General features: G+C 49.4%; 1 long non-coding RNA gene across 19 annotated transcripts in view; it reads left to right on the forward strand.

Moving 5' to 3' along the window:
* Positions 1–22,215, forward strand: part of LOC105725775 (uncharacterized) — a 277,480-nt gene that overhangs the window by 123,698 nt on the left and 131,567 nt on the right. The window contains exon 14 of one of the 19 annotated variants that reach the window (XR_010339345.1): positions 14,595–14,611. The exons of the other annotated variants lie outside the window; for them this stretch is intronic. This is a non-coding gene — a long non-coding RNA (uncharacterized LOC105725775). Of the gene's footprint in view, positions 1–14,594; positions 14,612–22,215 lie in introns of those variants that run through there. 19 annotated transcript variants of the gene reach the window in all.

Raw genomic sequence — 22,215 nt, forward strand, 5'->3', positions numbered from 1 at the left:
TGTCTACCACCATGCGGGGCTAAGTTTTGTATTTTTAGTAGAGATGGGGTTTCACCATGTTAGCCAGGCTGGTCTCGAACTCCTGACCTCATGATCCACCCACCTCAGCCTCCCATAGTGCTGGGATTACAGGGGGTGAGCCACTGCGCCCAGCCAGCCCGTTCTTTAAGTGTAGAAGCTCATTTAATCCTCAAGACAATTTTATGGGGTCAGTATCTATGGGGTCAGTAGCATTATGTCCCTTTTACAAAGAAACTGAGACGCAGAAAAAAACCATTGAAGCCATTTACCCAGGACGCTGCTGCTGGGGTGATTGCAGAGGAGCTGGGATTTGAAACCAGGGTTTCATAAACCACGTGGCCTCTAGGATATTGTGCCTAGGATTCCCTTCTCTGTTCAACTTGAAGTCCCTCTCAGCAGAGTGGTGTCCTTTTTCTCTGTCCATAGTGGCCCATTCCCGGGGTTTTGATCCCTGCATGGATGTCCCCAGAAGGAGGCTCAGAAGCTCTGAATTAGCTCAAATGCACCTTTGCCATCATGCCTCTACAGGCCCTGTTCCTTTTCTGAGAACAACTGGCTTCCTCAGGCCTCCAGTCACCTCTCATTTGGAGTAATCAGTGTCTGAATGAACGCGGTCTCCAGCATTTGTGTGCTGCCGAGCGGGCCTCCCAGGATCCTCCCTGCAGAAAAACCAAAGTAAGAGAGATTTATCTCCTGGGTCAGATAAAGGTGACTAAATGCAAACTGGCCGATTCCTTTCGGCAAACAGTTCCCTGGGGAGGGCTCCTACAAGGAGGAGAAGCGCCAATCGATCCTGGAAATGCTTTGAGGTGACTTACAGGGGAGACTTAAAGGAAAAAGCCCTCGTGTCTTAACAGCCTCCGGCGACTTATTCAGCCTTGTAAAACTCCCTGAACCAGCCCATACAGTGAGGAAGGAGGGGGTCGGGAGAGCGCCTTCCTTACCACGGCTGCAGAGGAGGGACTCTGCAAAATTTGACCTCTGAGGTCTCGAGCTGAGTCCTTCATTCATCTGTCAAGCATCTATTGAGCTCCTACTGTGTGCTTGCTATGCACTTTGTATGCTCTGTCCTGGTGAATCCTCCAGATGGCACCATTATTACCCCCATTTTCTAGCAGAGAAACTGAGGGTGTCTGAAGGGAGGTAAACGTTTCCAGAGTCCTAAAGCAAGTAAGAGGGTAGGTCCTTGCATCCACCGGCCTCCCTGGTCTGGCTTCCTTCCAGCATCACTGCCTCTCTCATCAGACCTGGTTCTCACCCAGCTTCGTCTCAAGTCTGGCTCAGGCTTGGTCTTCTCTACGTCTCTTCCTTCCTCCTTTCTGCTCTTAGACTCATAAGAAACCTTCCTTATAATCCGGAGAAACAGCCCATGCATCTTGGAGACTGACTTTCTCTTGGGATCTCTAGGTTCACCAGCCTTTTCTCCCAGAGTCACCCCGCCTTCATTTCATTAAGGTACTAGTAACACCAAGGGTAACTTGGCTTGCGGTCTGCAGACTTATTCTGGCCCTGCAAAGGGCCAAATAGTAAATACTTTAAGTTTTGTGGTGCATTGTGCTGTTGGGGTGCCAAGACAATATGTAAAGGAATGGGCATAGCTGTGTTCCAATAAAACTTTATTTGCAAACACAGGTGGTTGGCAAGATTTGGCCCATAGGCTGTCATTTGTTGATCCTTGGGATAGGGAATAAAAGATCTGGTTTTAGGGTTTGCAGACCTGAGGTCTCCCCACAGGCTACTTTTTCTACTTCCTTGCTGTGTTACCTTGGGCAAGTTGGTACATCTCTCTGATCCCCATTTCCTTTCTGTAAAATGAGATAATTATAGCACCTGCTGCCTGGGCTGTTGCTAAGTTTAAATGAGACCCTGCAGTGGATTGCACACAGTCAGTGAACAAACTGGTAGCTGTTATTTTATAATGAATGACTAAACTTTCCTTCGTTTGGGGGAAAGGGAAGCTGGTGTGCTGGTGTTCTGATATTTTGTGGTTCATTATGCTGATAAGATTTCCATTCTTCTCGAGTTAATGCACTTGCATTTTAATGACTTAGAAAGGATGCAGAATCTGCCTCCTTTGGGATGGTACTGGCTGGCTGGCCTTTTGTGAGGGTGATAGTTGGTAAAACTCTGGACACCCCCACGATCCCTTTGAGTCTAGCCTCTGGTTCCCTTTCCCGGCTCCAGAAGGACTGACTTGGTGGGTGTAGCGTGACCACAGTGATCCTCTGGTTGAGAGCCGATCACAAGTGGCCAATTAATCTATTACTTGCAGATACATTTTCCATTAGCGCTGGTGGAATCAATTAGTCAGCGTAATGAACTTGAGTCTGGGCAAACAGGAAGGAGAGATTAACCCGTTGGTTTCCAAAGGAAGGTGGGATGGCAGAGGAGCCTGGAGAAGATCTGGGGAGAAATTGAGGGGCTGGGTAGGGACAGAGGTTTGGGAACCACAGTCAAGCTTCCGGGTAGTAAGATGAGGTGGGTTGAACCCAGAGAGCTCTAGCGTAGAGCCAGGAAAAGATGGCTTTCCTAGTCATGTGGACATGGAAAGCCATCAGTTTCCTCCTCTGCAAATGGGGATCACAATTGTACACACCTCATGGGATCGTCGTGAGGAACAAATGAGGCAAGCTGTATGAAATACATAGTCCCACGTCTGGGAGTGGCAGCTTCTCAGTGAATGCTAATCTTTCTGCTATCCTTTTTTGCCTGCCTTACCGCCAGGTGTGAAGAGGTAAAAAAGACTTCTTGACTTAGAGCTAAAAACAGCAGAAACCTCTTACTAAAATTACCCTAGCTCAGATCCACATTCAAATGGGTTGCAGAAGCCAGCGTCCAACAGGTGTCTTGACTGCAGGCCTTATCAGGGACTTTAACTTCTGGCATGTCTCGTGACACTCCACAAAGGGTTGGAGCAGCTTTCCCAGACACGTTAGAATGAAACAACATTCTTTTTCTATCTCAGAGCATTGCATAGGACTGTGAGTTTTGTTGTTAAAATGGAAGGAAATGATGCATTCCCCAAATTCTACCCAAATAGAGTCCACCTTCTCCCAAAGCCCTCCCTGTCTATGCAAACAACGTTCTCCCTCTAATCAGTGTTTTTATATCAGGTTGATGCAAAAGAAATTGTAGTTCTGGCCATTACTATCCATGGCGAAAACTGCAATTCCTTTTGCACCTACTTCATAGACTTGAACTAGGGTCTGCTAGCCAGGTGCAGTAAGACCAGAAATCCACACTGAGGTTTTGCAGTGGTGGAAAGAAAGGTGTTTACTTACCAGGTGCCAAGCAAGGAGGACCAGACAGCTAATGCTTACATCCTGACCTCCCAATGGCTTGCAGGTAAGTGTTTTTAAAGGCAGGGGTAAATTTTGGGAGAAGCTACAGGCAAAATTGTGAATCAATACACGGAGATTACACATTGGTCTTGGCCTAAAAGGGCAGGATACCTTGAAGCAGGGGCGTACAGGTCATAGGTGGATTCAGAGACTCTCCGATTTGCAATTGGTTAAGGAAGAGAAGCTTCCTTAAAAAATTTGGGGTCAGCAGAGAAGAATGTTAACTGGCTCTCGTGTGTGACTCCCTCCAGGCGACTCTGGAAGAAATTTAGAACAAAACATGATGGTCAGAGTTCAGCCTTTAGCTCCCCCTTATCCGAGGTCTATGTTATCAGCAGAGCTGTTTGGCGGGGGTCATTGGTGGGAGTTCAGCATTCTGAAAAACAACTCAGGGACATATGTTAAGATGTTATCTTTAGTTTCTACAGGGGAATCAAACCTCTGACTAACTTCTTTGGTTCCTGTTTCAGCCTTCTTACTATTACCTTCTTGCTTATCAAGTTTTTTTTTTTTTTTTTTTTTTGAGGCAGGATCTTGCTCTGGCGACGCGATCTCAATTCACTGCCATCTCCACTTCCTGAGTTCAAACAATTCTCCCACCTCAGCCTCCTGAGTAGCTGGGATTACAGGTGCCCACCACCACACCCAGCTAGCTTTTGTATTTTTTGTAGAGACAGGAGACAGGGTTTCACCATGTTGGCTAGGCTGGTCTTGAACTCCTGGCTTCGAGTGATCTGCCCTACTCGGCCTCCCAAAGAGCTGGGATTACAGGCATGAACCACCACATCCAGCCTCAAGTTACTGATTTACCTCTCAGGACTAGCTAGGTCCCTAGGGTTTCAGAAGGCACTCAGAATTTTCCTCTATTTCCATTCTTGGTGGTGGAGCATGTGCTTGGTCAGGCTGGTCTTGAACTCCTGACCTCAGGTGATCCACCCACCTCAGCCTCCCAACGTGCTGGGATTACAGGCATCAGCCACCATGCCCAGCCTTTAATTTTTTTTTTTTTTTTAAGTTCAGGGGCACATGTGCAGGATGTGCAGGTTCGTTTCATAGGTAAACATGTGCCATGGTGGTTTGCTGCACCCATCAACCCATCACCTAGGTATTAAGCCCAGCATGCGTTAGTTCTTTTTCTTAACGCTTTCTCCACCCTGCCGTCCCCCAACAGTCCCCAGGAAGTGTTGTCCTCCTCCCTATGCCCATGTGTTCTCATTGTTCAGCTCCCAGTTATAAGTGAGAACATGCAGTGTTTGGTTTTCTGTTCCTGCATTGGTTTGCTAAGGATAATGGCTTCCTCTTATTTAGTCTATGATTGATGGGCATTTGGGTTGATTCTGTGTCTTTGCTATTGTGAGTAGTGCTGCAATGAACATACGTGTGCACATATCTTTATAATAGAATGATTTATATTCCTTTGGGTATATACTCAGTAATAGGATTGCTGGGTCAAATGGTATTTCCGGTTCTAAATCTTCAAAGAATTGCCACACTGTCTTCCACAAGGGTTGGACTAATTTACCTTCCCACCAACAGTGTAAAAGTGTTCCTATTTCTCCACATCCTCTCCAGCATCTGTTGTTTCTTGACTTTTTAATATATGCAGCCAACACACATACGAAAAATAGCTCAACATCACTGATCATTAGAGAAATGCAAATCAAAACCACAATGAGATGCCATCTCATCTCACGCCAGTCAGAATGGTGAGAACTCCCCTCCTTTTTTTTTTTCTTTTTGAGTTTTACTCTGCCACCCAGGATGGAGTGCAGTGGCACGATCTCAGCTACTGCAACGTTTGCTTCCGGGGTTCAAAGTGATTCTCCTGCCTCAGCCTCCCAAGTAGCTGGGATTACAGGGACCCGCCGCCATGCCTGGCTAATTTTTGTATTTTTACCCCGTAGAGACGGGGTTTCATCATGTTGACCAGGCTGGTCTTGAACTCCTAACCTCAGGGTGATCCTCCTGCCTTGGCTTCCCAAACTGCTGGGGTTACAGGCTTGAGCCACCAAACCCGTTAGAACTCCCCTCCTTTTTAAGGCTGAGTAGTGTTCCGTTGCGTGGGTATACCACAGTCTGTTCCTCCTTTCACCCACTGATGGGCATGTGGCTTGTTTCCAGCATTTGGCTGTTGTGAATAGTGCTGCTGTGAACATGGGTGTACATGTGTTTGAGTCCCTGTTTTCAATTCTTTGGGGTATACACCTAGGAAGTGGGATTGCTGGGTCATGTGAATTTCACTTTCATTAATAATAATAATCAAAACTTCCTCTGGCTATAAGGGGCAAGAGTAAAAGCTAGAAGCCCCGAGAGGAGGCCCAACCAGCACACCCCTGAGCAAGCTGGCATTAAAATTCCATCTCCCAGTTGCCTAACTGAAGTCACCCGGAAAGGGGCAAATACGCTCCCTGGGCAGGAACTTTCTAGTCTTGGCTGAAATGTGCTCCATCCCAAGTCCCCGTCCACCCTCATCCTCCAGACACCAGCAGGCGGCCACCCAGGAGGATTAGATGTTCCCTGTGCTGAGGTGGCAGTAGGAACAGACTGTTCATCGTCGTCTTGGGGTCTGGAAAGCCTGTCTGCACCTCCGTGTCGCCGCCACCCCCTGCCAGGGAGTGCGCGTGCTGTGTGTATTAGCAGGTAAACTGCCCCTCATAATGGAGATGGATGGGAGCCTGATTCTGTAACAGAGAGCCTTTCATTAAGAAAACCACTACCTTTGGATGATGTAAAGGCATCAACAGGCTGGCCCCAGCCTGGGACTTAATTATCTTACCACTAATGAGCTGCAGCTTCCAGCTTGCTGGTGCATCTCAGCAACAGCAACTGCCTGACCTTGGGCTCCTTTTTCTCACTGAGGTCCTTGGGTGACACGGTTAGAGACTGTAGGGGATGTGGCAGCTGGGAAGGTCACCGTGAGGATCACTTCCTAAGAATGACCTCTGTCTCCCTGAAGAGCAACAGAGGTGTCTGCAGCAGGAGAGAAGGAAGTTAGACAGGTGGAAGGACTTTCTGATGAGCTGGCCTGGAAAATGCTTCTGTGGCACTCTAAGTCTTAGCTACATCTATATCCAACCCCAGGCCCTAGTATCCTCTTAGGGTGGAACCAGGATCAGAGAGGCCTGGGTTAGGTGAGACAGAAAGGCAGGGATAGAAATATATTATATGCAAGAGTGTCCGTTATAACAAAGGACTTGTTCTCCTCCCAGCTGTTTGCTTGATCGATTCCTGCTGGACTCAGGGGACCTGCTACGTCCCCAGGGAGCTCTGCCGAGACCATATTCACCACAGTAGAAAACCTCCCTCGTCTCTCCCTAGCACATCTCCCTGTTTATATCCTTTCCAGCTCATCCTGTCTATAATTACCTTGTTTATTAATGCATTTAATTGTTTACCGTCTGGCTCTTGAGTTCCTGTCCTCTTGGTACTGGGCAGGGTCTTCATCTCTTTTGCAAACTCTGTACTTTCAGTTCCTAAAATGCTGGATACATTGTTGGTGCTCAATACATATTTGTGGAGCAAATGAATGAATGAGTGAATGAATGAATTGTTGATTATTTCTAAGAAAACCAGCACCAGTGTCCATCCGCAGAACTTTTTCATCTTCCCCAACTGATGCTCTATACCCGTTAAACACTCACCCCCAGTTCCCCTGCCCCAGCTCCTAGTAACCTCTATTCTACTTGCTGTCTTTGTCAATTTGACTTCTCTAGTGGCCTCATATAAGTGGAATCATGCGATGCAAATGGCAGCTAACTTACTGAGCATTCTGGCCTGGCACAGCGCTCAGCATTTTGCCCTGCGTGGAGTCAATCTGTCTTTTTGTGCCTCACATCTCTTACTTGGCACGATGCCATTAAGGTTCACCCAGGGTTTAGCATGAGTCAGTGCATCCCTCCTTTTTAGGGCAGAATAATATTCCATTGTATGAATAAACGACATTCGGTTTATCCATCCGTCCATTGCACAGTGCACTTTTGAGAGAAGATGAGTAGGTGGCACAAGGTGGGGAATTATCTATTTCTGTTTTGGAAACTTTGAAGTAAGAAAGCTTTTCCATCCAGTCGGGGACTTGCTCCTGGTGGTTTGTGCTTCGTGTGCTGCTGACACCGACTTTCTTTACACCCCCATGCCTTTGCCTATGCTGTTTCCCGTGCTGGAAGCGCCCTTCCCACTGTCCATTGCTGGCCTGACAAGTCTCATGTCAGTTTCAGGGTGGAAACCTCAATGAAAGCGGAAGTTACATCTTTATTTACCGCTGTATTTCCAGATCATTAGATACCATACATACAGGTACGCATGCATGCATCCATGCACGAGTGAACAAATCATTCCAAGCCACACTCCTCCAGAGGTTCCTCCTTGACTGCACCTCGTGCTATGCAGCTAATGCTGGCTGTTTTCAAGTCACCACACACATTGATTGATGCCATGTTTATCTCTCCTAGTAGATGATGTGCTCCTTGAGGACAGTGCTTGTGTCTTACTCATTTTTGTCTCCCTCCTTTGCTCTATAATGTCCCTAGTGTGGGTATCTATTGAACAATGCTGAAGGTTGTGGACAGATGTCAGCTGTTATCATCCTCCTTCCCTCTGCCGCCCCACCCCAACTACCTGGCTTCTGGCTGACTTGTCTTCATCTCAGCAGGGGCTAGGAGACCGCAGGACACTCCCTAGAGCTTATGCTGTCGGTGACTTGCTGCACAGTGCTGTGATGCGGAAACCTCCTGCTGTCACTATCTACAACCTCTTACGTCTTTGTGGCACTCAGATGTTTCTTAGCTCCCTCGAGCTTCAGAGAAAAGACTATGGCGTTCATTTTACAGGACAGGAAACTGACACTCAGAGGTAGGAATGGCTTTGAAGCTTCTTAGTAACAGAGGGCACACCAGCACCTAGATTGCCTACCCTCTAGGTCCTGGTTTTCCCCTCTCTTCCATTCTGGGTGAACTGCATTTATAAAAAGTTTAAGTTGGTAGTGATAACAGTAACAAAATCAACATGACTGGCAGCTAACTTGTTTTGAGCATCAGTTCTGGTCTGGCACAGCGCTCGCTATTTTACCTAGCATGGCGTCAGTATGGGTCAGTTTCTGAAATACGTTTTTTTTTTTTTTTTTGAGATGAAGTCTCACTCTGTCACCCAGGCTGGAGTGCAGTGGCACAATCTCGGCTCACTGCAACCTCCGACTCCCTGGTTCAAGCGATTCTCCTGCCTCAGCCTCCCGAGTAGCTGGGATTACAGGCACATATGTCACCATGCCCAGCTAAGTTTTGTATTTTTAGTAGAGACAGGGTTTCACCATGTTGGCCAGGATGGTCTCAATCTTCTGACCTCATGATCCACCTGCCTTGGCCTCCCAAACTGCTGGCATTATGGGCATGAGCCATTACACCTGGCCATCCAAATATCTTCCTTTAAATAAATGGAAACCAAGAGGCATTTGAAATATTTTCTTTTGAATCAAAGAAACATAGAGGACTCGAAGATGGAGGAGACTGTGTTTTAATGGCCCTGGATAAAGTCACTACGTCCATCCCTCAGTTATCCCCATCTGTAAAATGGGTGGTTGGATGAAATGAACATTCTAGGTCTTCTCAGAGCTGGCATTCTACAGATTCATCCGTGAGTTTCCTCTGAGTCTCCTTGAATGTGACTTTGTCCTCTCAGAGGGCGGTCCTGGCATCAGTGAGGGGACGATGGCTTCCTCCCTGGAATCTTCGGATTGCCATGAGAGCGAGGAGCCACTCAGCAACACAAGGAAGCCACATGCGCCACATTCTTCAATGGCAGCAATTTTCCGTGTAATTAAGTTTATTCATCATGTATATTAAGGGGAAAATGGAGACACATGATCATCACAGCCCATTTGCCATCGACATCCATCTCTCAAGCGTCGCTTCTGTTTTCTCCAAGACCAACAGCCGTGATGGATGCGGGCCCAGGAGAGCCATCTGGCATGAGGACCGGTGAGAACCCAGCCCCCCATAGGACCTAGGTCTCACCCACCTGGACAGACGCTTCCCCCAAAACCGTCCCTGTCCTCAAGGTGCTGATAGCCCGGGACTCATGGTTAATGGTGACACTGGCTGACCCTGGATGATGCTTTCCTTTAACCCCGCAGTTAGCTTTCTACCAGCAGAACGCTGAGCCGTCGCTCCTGTGTTCACCTGTGGAAATGTAGCATGGCTGCACTGTTTCTACCACTCTAATCATTGTAGCTCCCTCTGGCTCTCTTTTTTAGCTAAGCCTTTGCCTGGCTCCTTGTACCTATAGGGAGTTCAATTCATTTACCAATTCACTCAACAAATATTTGAGTGCTTCTCTGGTGGAAGACTACCATTCCAGGCTTTTGGGATTTAGCAATGAACAGAAGTAAGACTCCCAGCCTCCTCAAGCTTACTTGGTGAATATTTTGGAATCCAAAAATGAATGAAGGAGCAGGAACGTATGAATCACTTCATTTATTCAGCACACATTAGGGCCTCCTGTGGACGGCACTGTGCTGATCACACATGGCTAAAATGGGGCCCAAGCAGCTTCTTCTTGTTCCTCATGGAGCTTATGTGCTAGTAGAGAAGGAAGATGTAAATCAAAGAACCACACCCATGGGTTTCTAACTACAAAATGAGATAAAGCACTATGAGGGAAAGGGTTTTTTTCAGAGCGTATGAGAGGTGCGTGTTCTAGGCCGGGAATGGGGATTCAGGAAAACTTCTGGAGGAAGAGATACTTAAACTAAAACCTGAGGCAAGGGCTTTCATGGTGTGGGAGAAGGAAGTACAGAGGCGTGGGGTAGAGGAATAGCATGAGGGCTTTATCCATCAGGATGCCTTTGGCTGTCAGTAGACACTGAAGACCCAGCTCCCAGTGGTTTAAACTGGAAAGACAATGTGTTACCGTATCATAAGGTGGGTGGATCACAAGGTCAAGAGATCGAGACCATCCTGGTCAACATGGTGAAACCCCGTCTCTACTAAAAATACAAAAAATTAGCTGGGCATGGTGGCGTGTGCCTGTAATCCCAGCTACCTGAGGCAGGAGAATTGCCTGAACCCAGGAGGCGGAGGTTGCGGTGAGCCAAGATCGCGCCATTGCACTCCAGCCTGGGTAACAAGAGCAAAACTCCTTCTCAAAAAAAAAAAAAAAAAAAGAAGTCAGAAGTAGGGCAACTCCAGGGTTGGTTAATTCAGTGGCTCAATGATGTCATCCAAGGTCAAGTTCTCTTCTGCTTTCTTTAGAGTGTGGGACAAAATACTCAACATTATTTCTTCATGGTCACAAAATGGCTGCTGGAGCCTGCTCCCACAAGAGCATCCAAACCTAGAAGAGAAATAGCTACTTCTCAGACTCCATTTCTTTTTTCTTTTGAGACAGAGTCTCGCTCTGTCACCTAGGCTAACGTCCAGTGGCACGATGTCAGCTCTCTGCCTCCGGGGTTCAAGCGATTCTTCTGCCTCAGCCTCCTGAGTAGTTGGAACTACAGGCATGCACCACCACACCTGGCTAATTTTTTATGTTTTCAGTAGAGACGGGGTTTCACCGTGTCGGCCAGGCTGGTCTTGAACTCCTGACCGTGTGATCTGCCCACGTTGGCCTCCTGAAGTGCTGGGATTACAGGTATAATGTCACTGTGCCTGGCCCTCAGACTCCTTTTAAAGAGAGAAGAAACCCTTCCCAGAATTCTCCCAGGACAGTCTTCATTGGCCAGGACTGTGTTGGTTCATGCTACCAATGGGGTTGGGAGAAAGCCTGCTGGGTGGAAAGAGCATCCTGGAATCCAGGATGACCCAGTCTGGAGCTAAGAATCCAGGAGACTTGGGTTGGAATCTGATGTGATTTGGATCTGTGTGCTCACCAAATCTCAAGTGGAATTATAGCCCCCAGTATTGGAGGGGGGCCTGATGGCAGGTGACTAGATCATGGAGGTGGATTTCTTACACATGGTTTAGAACCATCTCCTTGGTGCTGTTCTCGTGATCATGGTTTCTCACGAGATCTCGTTGTTTAAAAGTCTGTAGCACCTTCCTGCACCTTGCTCCCGTTCCTGCCGTGTTCACACCTGGCTCCCCCTTTTCCTTCTGCCATTACTGGAGGCTTGCTGAGACTTCCCGAGAAGCAGAAGCTGCTATACTTCCTGTACAGCCTGCAGAACCGTGAGCCAGTTAACCTCTTGTCTTTATAAACTACCCAGTGTCAGATGTTTCTTTATGGCAATGTGAAAACAGATTAATACAGAATCTCAGTTTTTAAGTCAGTTGGCTGTGTGACCTCAGATAAGTCTCTTCCCCTCACTGGGTCCTAAGCCCCCAATCTGAAAAATTAGAGGGTTGGACTAAGTGGTCTGAAGGAATTTCCACGTGTAAATGTCTAGGATTCTAAATGGGCCATTGCCAGGATGAGAGTTGGATGTGTCTTCACCACGTTTTTGTCTTTCTGCCTTCTGGGTGCTTGAAACTTGCATTTCCTGGCATCTTTGCAGGTAGGTGGGGTTATGGTACTAGTTCTGGTCCATGAGTTGAGCGCATGTTCCCGTCCAGGCTGAAGCATTTGATTCCAGGGTTGAGACTAGGGATTTCTCTTTCCTGCCGGCACAGCTATGGGTAATATTTGAGATGGTGACTCTGCCCTGTCAACCTGAGGCTCTGAGTGACTGCAATGAGGGCCTCCCCTTTCCATGCCAACCTAGTAGGCATGCAGCACAAGCATGAAATAAACTTAGGACAGTTTGGGGATTACTTGTTACAGCAGCAGGATGAATCCAATCCTGACTGATAACAGTCATGCTGCTAACCATGGAGCTGACACAAAAGGGGAATTGACTCTGTGCGCGGCTGGGTGAAACCCTTTACTTGCATCTAACTATTGAACCCTCACAGCAGACTCGGAGGGTTAAATTGGAATGGGTGCAATAAACACCCCTATTTCAAAGATGAAGGAACAGAGAGGGAAAGCCAGCAGCTCAAGGTCACACAGCAGGGAAGGGCAGAGCCAAGGATTCAAACCTTGGTGAGTCTGACTCTGAATCATGATGAAGCCACATCCTGCCTTGATAAAGCTTGGCAGAGCTTTTGTTCCTGGCTAAAAAATGCACAAAGACCTTGAAGAGCTGTGCTTATGAGCATGTGTATGCGTGTGTGTGTGTGTGTGAGAAAGAGAGAGAGAGAGAGAGAGAGAGAGAGAGAGAGAGAGAGTGTCTAGCTGGCTCTACCAAACTTCACTTCTGAGCGAGAGAGGCCTTGGTGGGGGACGGGAAGGAGGGGCATTCCAAGTCAGGGGAGATCCCCATCCTGCCCCATCTTCCTCCCTGCAGACACCTCCTCCCATCCTTGCAGCTTCCTCTGCCCCAAGCTCCCTGCAGGCCCCGAGCCATCTCTGCCTTCTAAGAGACCTAATTAAGCCCCAGTAAGGAGGTCGGGAGCGTCGGTTCCTGGCAGGCAGCTCCCTGGAGTCGGGAGAATGGTGGGCAGGGCAGCCATGGATCCTGAGTGGGGAGCTGAGAGGATAATAGTGATGTCTACCATAATCATAGAAACCATAACATCGCTGTGTAGCCTTAGGAAGAGCTGTAGTGGTAGCTGCCATTGTTGTGATTATCCCCCACTAGCATTCCCAGTTCACCATCAGGAATCTTATTGGAGACAGAATCCTTTCCTCTCTGCTCCATCCTCATCCAGCTGTCTCACTGAGAGTGTTTGAGGGGGGTGCCCCAGCTAGAGAAGCCCTAGACTTGGCCTTCAGGTCAACTCACTGCCCCGTTTTACTGAAGAGAAGTCGGAGGCCTCGACAGGCCAAGTTCAAGGCTGGGCAGTGGTGGAGCTGGAACCAGGAGGGTGCGGTGCAGGGAGGCGAAAGCTGGTCCCTCTCCGGGCCCTGCCGGACTGTGGGTCAGTGGAGACGGGGAGGCTGAGGCTGGGGAGAACCAGGTGTCCCCAGGGGTCGCTCAGGGGCTATGGCTGGCCTTGGGTTACCAGAGGGTCTGGGGTCGTGGAGGGCCATGGTCCTGCTGATGAGGCAGCCTTGGCAAGGGGCGGTGGAGTTGAGCCCTGAGGCTCTGACTCCCCAACCTGCTTCCGGCAGCCGCCGCCTCAGGGAAAGCAGCCTTATTAGTGCAGCCGCCTGCATGGCCCTGGGTGCAGCCGGGGGCAGAAAAGGCCTTATTTACCCCAGTGCCAGACCCAGTGAGCGGTGGCCACACACGCTTCAAGGGGAGCTTGCAGAGCCGCACGTGTCTTAGGCTGCAGGGCGACAGAGTGTGCTTGGCCAGGCTTGCATGCTCAGGTAAGCCAGTATATACACAGACACACACTGTGTAGATGAAGGAACATCACACAGCTGCAGGGATGTTCTCTCATCCACACACATGCATCTGGGTGTGCAGACCCAGGTTCAGACGTGCGGGCACATGTGTTCCCCTCCCCCACTCACGTCCACACTCACCTCTCTGCACGCACAGTCACACAACAGGTGCCCATGTACTCAGGAACACAGACACAGAAGCACAAATATAGACATCACATGCATGTATAAGCTCCTGTCTGTTCACCCAGACCCGGGCTGGTAAACGTATACACCGAGAAGACACGCACATGGGCAGGTCTCCAAATACTCCCCCTGCATCCCTGAATACACACTCATATTCCCTTGTTCTTTCCATGGACAAGCACTCCCGGTGAGTAATCGTCGACACTGGCACACACACGCACACGGCGTGGGACTCCTCTGTGTCTCTGTGCTAAGTTCTCATCTTCCTGAGGAATGGCATCGGATACATTTGAAGTCACTGTCATGGAACCAAATCTCGTTTGACTCCCCCAGCCTTCCCTGGGCCAGACTGTATGTATCCCTATCTTACAGATGAGAAAACTGATCTTCACATGGAGCCAGGGACTCCCCAAGGACATCCTGATAAACAGACAGCATGGGCAGCTCAGTCAGACGTATTGACGGCATGTCAGCAGGGGTGGGGTTGTGGGAAACACCACACAGGCCTGGGTTTGAATCCAGCTCTGCTGCTTACAGGAAGTGTGACCTTGGACAGGTCTCCTTACCTCTCAGAGCCCTTCGTCCTCCCGCATTGAGACGTGGAAACACACGCTGCCACTTGGTGGCGTTGCGCAGAAGGTGAAGAGAGAACAAGGCGGAGGACAGGCTGGGAGCCCGGCATGCTGGAAGGAGTTAGCAGATTCACTCATCTTTATTCTTATTTCCATTTTATTATTATATACATAGAGCATGTGAAGACACAGGCCATCAACATGTCAAGAACAGAAGCCTGTAACGGACCCTTCTCCGACATCCCTCTGAGGGGTCCAAGCCTGCGGATACCTTGTTCTGGGACATCTGGCCTCCAGTACTTCAAGAGAACAAATTTCTATTGCTTAACCACCCAGTATATTTTGTACAGAGCCCTGGCGCACTAACAGAGACTTTGGTCTATGACGTTTTTCTCTATAGCAAGTCCAGTCGGTTCCCAGCAAGGTCCAACTATCTATCACCCCCAACCCCGGAGCCTAATGGGTCTCAGGTGTGGGGAGCCTGGCCTTTCTGGGAAGAATGGGACCTGCACCTGGTCGTGAGGGGCCCTGGAGAGCCGGGATTCCCCAAGCACCCAGCACTGGCATTCCTGCTGCCTGCCGACACAGCCAGGCCCATTGTAACAGTGACTTAGGGCTGATGTAACAACCCTCGTATTCTTTTAGTGAGGCCTGAAAGGTGCTATTAAACGGAATATTGAGATAAGGAAGTGGGAGTCAGGAAAGGTTAGACACTATTTATTCAGGTTTTCATAGGGCACTAAAATATCCTTACCCGCTGCCGCTGGCAGCTTCTCCCTCCTCCCCGGCCCGGGCTCCCGGCACACTGGAAGCATGGGGCTGCCACGCTGCCTCTCTGGCTGGCCGACCTCCTGTGGCAGGCTGGACCTGTGAACAGCCTGGGTTCTGGGCCTGAGGGAATCTGGGACCAAATCCTACTCTGGCTTGCCGACCTGCACGTTAGCCGAGCTTTGGAGCTTGGGAGTGGTGGGGAACCGAGGACAGAGTGGGACGGTGCAGGGTGCATAGCGAGGGGCAAGGAGAACCAGTGCCCCTCCTCTCTCCCCAGAGCCCCCCTGGAGGCAGGAGTGGGAGGTTCACAGTGTCACCTTCGCACCGCACGCCCCCTCCCAAAGTCAGAACCCCAGGCTCACGGCTCTGCTGACACACCTCTGATGGGAGCCTCACTACCTCCTGCAGAGTTTCTCTCCTTTCTCCTTGGTCCCTCAGGGATCCTTCTGGAGGTAGAAGTCGATCTGTCTAACCAGCCTCCTCAAGAGGACCCCCAAAATCTGGCATTTAAAATCCAGGGGAAATCTTCCTCTTTCCTCCCCTGGAGTGTCTTGCGGGAGAATGATGTCAAGGCCAGGGGTCGATAGACTGTCGGTCCCATGAGGCAGGATCTGTTGGTTTCACACACTGCTGCATTTCAGCGCTTAGCAGAGGGCCTGGCGCGTGGTGGGGCCACCAGGAGTGTTTGTGGGGCGGGAGCAGTGGAGAAAAATGAGGATTTGGCGTGATACAGCTCTTGGTTCCAGACTGGTTCCTGAACCTCCCTGAGCTGCAGTGGTTTCATCTGTACCGTGGGGACTCGGTGAGGACTCGGTGAGGCTGTGTATATAGAACTCTAGGCACAGATAAAAAGGCTAGTGTTCTTTTTTTTTTTTTTTTTTGAGATTAATGTTTGGATTTTATTATTTTTTTTGAAGGGACGGTATAGAAGCTTTAATTTGTATATAGACTTCCAAATGCAGAGAACTTGAGCTTGATGCATTTTTAAAAATGTACTTTAAGTTCTGGGGTACATGTGCAGAACGTACAGGTTTGTTACATAGGTATACATGTGCCATGGTGGTTTGTTGCATCCATCCCCCCTGTCATCTACATTAAGTATTTCTCCTAATGTTATCCCTCCCCACTCTCCCTATCCCCCCATCGCTATCCCTCTCCTAGCTCTCCCACCCCCGACAGACCAGGTGTATGATGTTCCCCTCCCTGTGTCCATGTGTTCTCATTGTTCAATACCCACTTATGAGTGAAAACATGCGGTGTTTGGTTTTCTGTTCTTGTGTCGGTTTGCTGAGGACGATGGTTTCCAGTTTCATCCATGTTCCTGCAAAGGACCTGAACTCATACTTTTTTGTGGCTGCAAAATATTCCATGGTGTGTATGTGAAAGGCTGGTGTTCTTTTTCCCCTATGGCAGCCTCTCTGTCTTCTCCTTGGCAGCCCCAGAGAGCAGATGGGTAGCTGTGGACGGATATACTTCCCTGGTCGTGGTTGGAGGTTCTCGGTGATTGGGGGAGGGGACTGGCTGAAGACGTGACTCTAGGTGATTCTGGAGGCAGTCCTGCTCTGGGACAGGCAGCCGGATCTGCCATGAGTGAGGCAAGGAACCTGCCAGTTGGTTCTCACAGCAGCACAGAGGGGCAGAGGAGAGCATTTCAGGACAGGGCAAGCACCTGCACAGGAGCCCTGGGGCTAGTGGAAGCAGGTGAAAAGGGGGACTAGGGGTTGGGGTGGGAGGGTGTGGAGTGATATAGTTTGAATGTGTGTTCCCTCCAAAACGCATGTTGCAATGTACTCCCCAATGTCGGAGGTGGGGCCTGGTGGGAGGTGTTGGATCATGGGGGTGGGTCCCTCATGGATGTCTTAGTGCCATCCCCTTGGTGATGGGTGAGCTCTCGCTCTGTGAGTTCACGTGAGAGCTGGTTGTTTAAGAGGAACCTGGCACCTCCATCTCTCTTTTGCACTCTCTCTCACCACGTGACATGCTGCCCCCTCTTCACTTTCCTTTGTGATTGGAAACTTCCTGAGGCCTCGCCAGAAACTGATGCTGGTGCCATGTTTCCTGCACGGTCTGCAGAACTGTGAGCCAAATCAATGTGTTTTCTTTATAAGCTATCCAGTCTGGGTGTTCGTTTATAGAGTAACATGGGGGTGAGGTTGGAGTGGAGGAAAGGAAGGAAGAGTGGAGGAGATCGGAGAACAGCAGGGGCCAGGCAGGCATGGCCAGGGCTGCAGCTCTGTGTCTGGATTTCCTTCTAAAGGCAGTGAGAAATATATTCTAAGAAAAATGGGAAACTTTCTGGGGATTCGAAGCAGGGGTCTGTAACAAGGAGGCTTGTGTTGAAGAACATTTCTTTGGCTGTAGCTAAGAGCTGAAGCACTGACTGGGATAGAGAGAGGAGGCAGGGGGCCTAATTAAGAATTAAGAGCTGATGGGGAGGGAGGGAAGGTGGTGGCCAGGCCTGTGGGTAGGATGCTGAACTCAATTCTGGGGCCCTGGAGCCCTGGCCAAGCCTAAGATGGGGGAGGGAGGAGAGGATGCTCCTTCTCTATGACTGGGTTGAGTACCTGCAGGCTGATCTGGAGGGGTTAGAAGCAGCCTGGGGAATGTGGAGGTGCTAGCTCTGGCAGGCCCTGCCCCCAGATCAGGGAGGTCACTGGGGCAGGTTGATCACATGATGCATGACACAGGGCAGGCTGTTCTCTGGGGAAGTGAGAGGGGAAAATGACATACGTGAATATGTGTGCACACACGTGTTAGCACAGTCTGTGATGATCTGTGTGAGGGTGCATGGGGGTGGGCACATGTGGGTGTGCATGGGTGCAGATATATAAACATTTATAGAGGCAACGCCTGGCATTACTACAGAAGGAATGTGACATCCTAGGGACAGCAGACTACAGTCCCCTTTTCTTGAGAATTAACTCCACAGACAATATGCAAAAGTCCTAAAATGCCTGGGAGTGAGAGAATACACACAGTGAATCCCGAGAAATCTGGCCTCACTGGTGGAAATAATAATAAGTTGCCGTTGTTGTTAAGAGGTCTGCAGGTAGTATCTCATTTCATCCTTGCAACAGCTCTACAATTTAGTTGCTAATTTTTAATTTCAGGCACTAGAGCTGACCATGTCCCAGGGTCAATGTGCTTTGCAAGTACGAATCCATTTCATCCACAAGAAAATGTCTAAGGTTTCATGCCCATTTTACAGATGAGGAAACTGAGGCACAAAGAGCTTGAGAAATGGGTTATACCTTACATAACTAGTTCACGGGCAGGTCTGGGATTCAACCCCTCAGGGCTGTGTGGCTCCAAACTACATTCTTAGACACTGTGCCAGACCATTTTAATCCCCGGTTTACAGATGAGGAAACTGAGGCCCAGAGAGGTGAAGTGACTTGCCTAAAGTTACACAGCTACCAAGAGGTGAGTCTGCCTGATTCCTGAACCCAAGCACTTGACTCCAGTCTCAGTGAGGTAACCACTGGAAGCTTTGCATTCTCTCTAGACCTGCTCAGGAGGTGGGGACTGTGAGTAGTGGTCTTGGGATCCACCTGTCACTGGGAGACATCAGTCTTCTGCTGTGGGATTAAGTCTCCAGAGCAGATGAGAAGAGGAATAACGCCACAGGAACCTCAGGGGACAGTAGGGAGATGGGCTGCACCCTCTTGGGATGGGATTTTCTCTTCCTAATGATTTTTGACAGCCCTGGCTGGTTTGGATGAAGGCAGGCTAAGTGCACAGACATACCTGTGGATTTATTCCAGCTGCACAGGGAGAGGCAGGCTATGTTAGCCTGGAAACAGTGCTACCAGACACAGTTCTCCTGCTAGAGTGCGCCCACCCCACCCACGCTCCCGGCCACCCACGCTTACAGCAGAACTTTGAATCCACTCTCTGTGCAATTTTCCCCCGGTTTTCTCTGGCTGATCAACTTAAAGTGAAATGAGGGAACATCTACCTTGATAAAGGAAGATGGGGAAGAGGAGAGAGGAGGTGAGTGAAGGCAGAAGGAAGAACAAGTAACACTTACAGCCGCTGTTTATTACTGGTGTTTACTGGGAACCAGGCACATACATTACCTCGTTAATCTTTTCATCTACCCTGAAAAGAAGGGGTTACTATTAGCTCCATTTTACAGATGAAGAGACTGAGGGTCAGAGAGGCAGTCACCTGTTGAAGGTCATCTAGTTAGGGTATTCCCAGGCTGTGATTTTAGAGTGTCCTTCTGCTCATCCAAACTCCTATTTACTGAGGACATACCAGTGTCCAGAACTTGGGGGTCTGAGAATCTGTGAGTCGTAAAACAGACATGCTGGCCAAATTGGCTGAGGAGAGGAAGGTTGGGAAGACATATCCAGAGACACCTATGGGCAAATAAAGGGTTCCAGGCCACTGTGCTGAGTGTCTGCATTAATTCAGTCAGTCCACACACCCACCTGTGAGGTAGAAACTATTACCATGCCCATTTTACAGATAAGACAGCTGAAGCTCTAGTAAGCAACAGACTGGGATTCAAAGCCCATGATTTTGAAACTGTACTGAGACCAGGTGCGGTGGCTCATCCCTGTAATCCTAGTACTTTGGGAGGCCAAGATGGGTGGATCACTTGACGTCAGGAGTTCCAGACCAGCCTGGCCAACATGGCGAAACCCCGTCTCTACTAAAAATACAAAAATTAGCCGGGTGTGGTGGTGCACACCTGTCGTCCCAGCTACTCAGGAGGCTGAGGTGGGAGAATCGCTTGAACCCAGGAGGCGGAGACTGCAGTGAGCTGAGATCGTGGCACCACACTCCAGCCTGGGTGACAGAGCGGGACTTCACAAAACAAAACAAGAAAACCATACTGAGTTTCAGAAAGCAATGAAGTTCCTAGTGATGCTGATCACATACCTACTATTGATCAGATGCTGTGCTAAGTGCTCTTATAGATCATCTAAACTGATCTCTAAGAGCAATTGATCATATAGATCATCTAAATTCCTTAGCAACCAAAAGGAGGTAGGTATCGTGATCCCACCCCACCTCCTCGCCCATGGATTAGGAAAATGGGGCTCAGAGAGGAGGAGTGACCTGTCCATTGGGATTAGAAGCAACCATCTCACTAGAGAGTTGGTGCTATTGATAAGGAAGCCACCTACCTCATGGAAAGATTATATATATTTTACGGCCCACCCTACTTCTGGAAAGACCCTTTGGAGTTGGGTTCTGAAGATGGGAAAGTTTCCTTCCCTCCCTCTTTCCATCTTTCCTTCCTTCCGTTTTTGAGTATGTGTTATGTGCCAGGCGTGTAGCTATGGGTAAGAGAAGCAAGCTTCTTGCCCTCATGAGCTCAGCTTAAGTTGGCCACAACCCCACCACTGTCCCCACTTAGCAGATGTGGTGACTGAGGCACTGATAACTTGGGCAAGGCCAGACGGCTCATCCAAGGTGGAGACAGCATGGAAGCTCAGTGCCGTCCCCGCTTCAACCTTCTGTCTGAGAGGGTTGCCTGCAAGGAACTGATGGGGGTGCCCCAGGAGGGCTGGGACCCCAAATGAGAGCATGCACAGCGGGTGCTGATGAGATGTGAAGATCACCAGGAGCACTGCAGCAGGGCCTGGGTAGGAGGCGGAAGAGGAACAGTGAGGACTTCTCGGTATTTGGAGAGGCCTCCATGGTGGAGTCAGCCAACTAATTCTGGGGTTCCCAGGGTAGTGGAATTTCCTAACTCCTCTCTACCCCGCTCCTTCACTGGAAGAAAGTTGCCAGAGATGGTAACAGGCATTGGGGCAGACAGGTCTGAATTCAAATGCTGGTTCTGCCATTTCCTATCCATGTGATTCTGGGCAGGTGATTTAAAACTGCAGATTTCTCCTCAATGAAATGGGCATAACAGCACCAGCTTTCAAGTGAGAGAGCCCTGGGGGCTGACGAAGGTAAGCGTGCTTCGTAAACTGTGCAGTGTTGTGTCGACGTGAAGATCCGGCCGTTATCTGTTCCAGTGTCTCTCTTCACTACACATGTGGCGCACCCGGTGAGCAGTGTCCTTGTCTGACTCCATCCTGTATACAGTTGGTGCTCAATAAATGTCAAAGGTGTGATCCGTTGTGTGGGTTATAGTTTGTTTTGTTTATTCCCTTTGTAAATAGGTAGCCGACCGTGACCTGTCTGGGACCTCAGGAGTGTTTCCGAGATGATTACTCATAACTACAGCGGCAACAGCTTATTTTATGAAGCTCTTTATGCGTGCCTGGTTCATCTAATCTTCACAGCAACCCCATGAGATGTACCTTGGTATCATCCCTACTTTCCAGATGAGGAAAGGGAGGCTCAAAATGTCTATTACTTGCCCAAGGTCACACAGCACCTAAGTCGGGGAAGTGGGACTCAAATCCCAGTCTGGGTCTTTCTGACTTCCAAATGGGGCCCCCCAACCACTGGGGGACCCTGCTGCCAAGGGTTTCTGCCCCCAGGCCTGGGCAGAAGACAGAACAACGTGGAGTCTATGTTCATCTGGGCACTCACATCCACTAATAATACAGTCAATTGCTCCTTTCAAATTACAGTGAATGTTTCCTCCCTTTGAACAAATCATTTACCGCAACTGCAGAAAGAGTGTCCTGTTTACACGCAGGGCCAAAGGAATTCCAATCTCAGTCTAATTATTGATGCTGACGCTTCTATGGCCTTGGGAAAGAGCTGCCTAATTGCACCAATTAATACCTGCCACTCGTATGGGCCGTGTCGGGTTCAAGGTTTGATGTTCTTCCCCTGCAGGTTGTGGGGAAGAGACGGGTTAGCAGAGCCACTGCGGGTTCAGACCTCCAGGCCACCGGCTGGGTGCAGACAGGGATCTTGTTTTCAGGTTATCGCCGTTTTTGGAGGGGCAGCTTTAGTGGGGGCCACACAGGCACTTGGCCAGACCTCACCCTGGCAGGGGCTACCTTTTGCAGGAGAGGGAGGGGCCCGAGGGATGGGGTTTCCAGGTTCTAGTCTCTGTGGTGCTTCTGGCCTACACTGAGATCCTCGGCAGGGTGGGTCTCCTG

The sequence above is a fragment of the Aotus nancymaae genome, unplaced genomic scaffold (genome assembly GCF_030222135.1).
Source record: "Aotus nancymaae isolate 86718 unplaced genomic scaffold, 86718_ANA_hifiasm-v0.15.2.pri h1tg000076l, whole genome shotgun sequence".
NCBI classification, from domain to species: Eukaryota; Metazoa; Chordata; class Mammalia; order Primates; family Aotidae; genus Aotus; species Aotus nancymaae.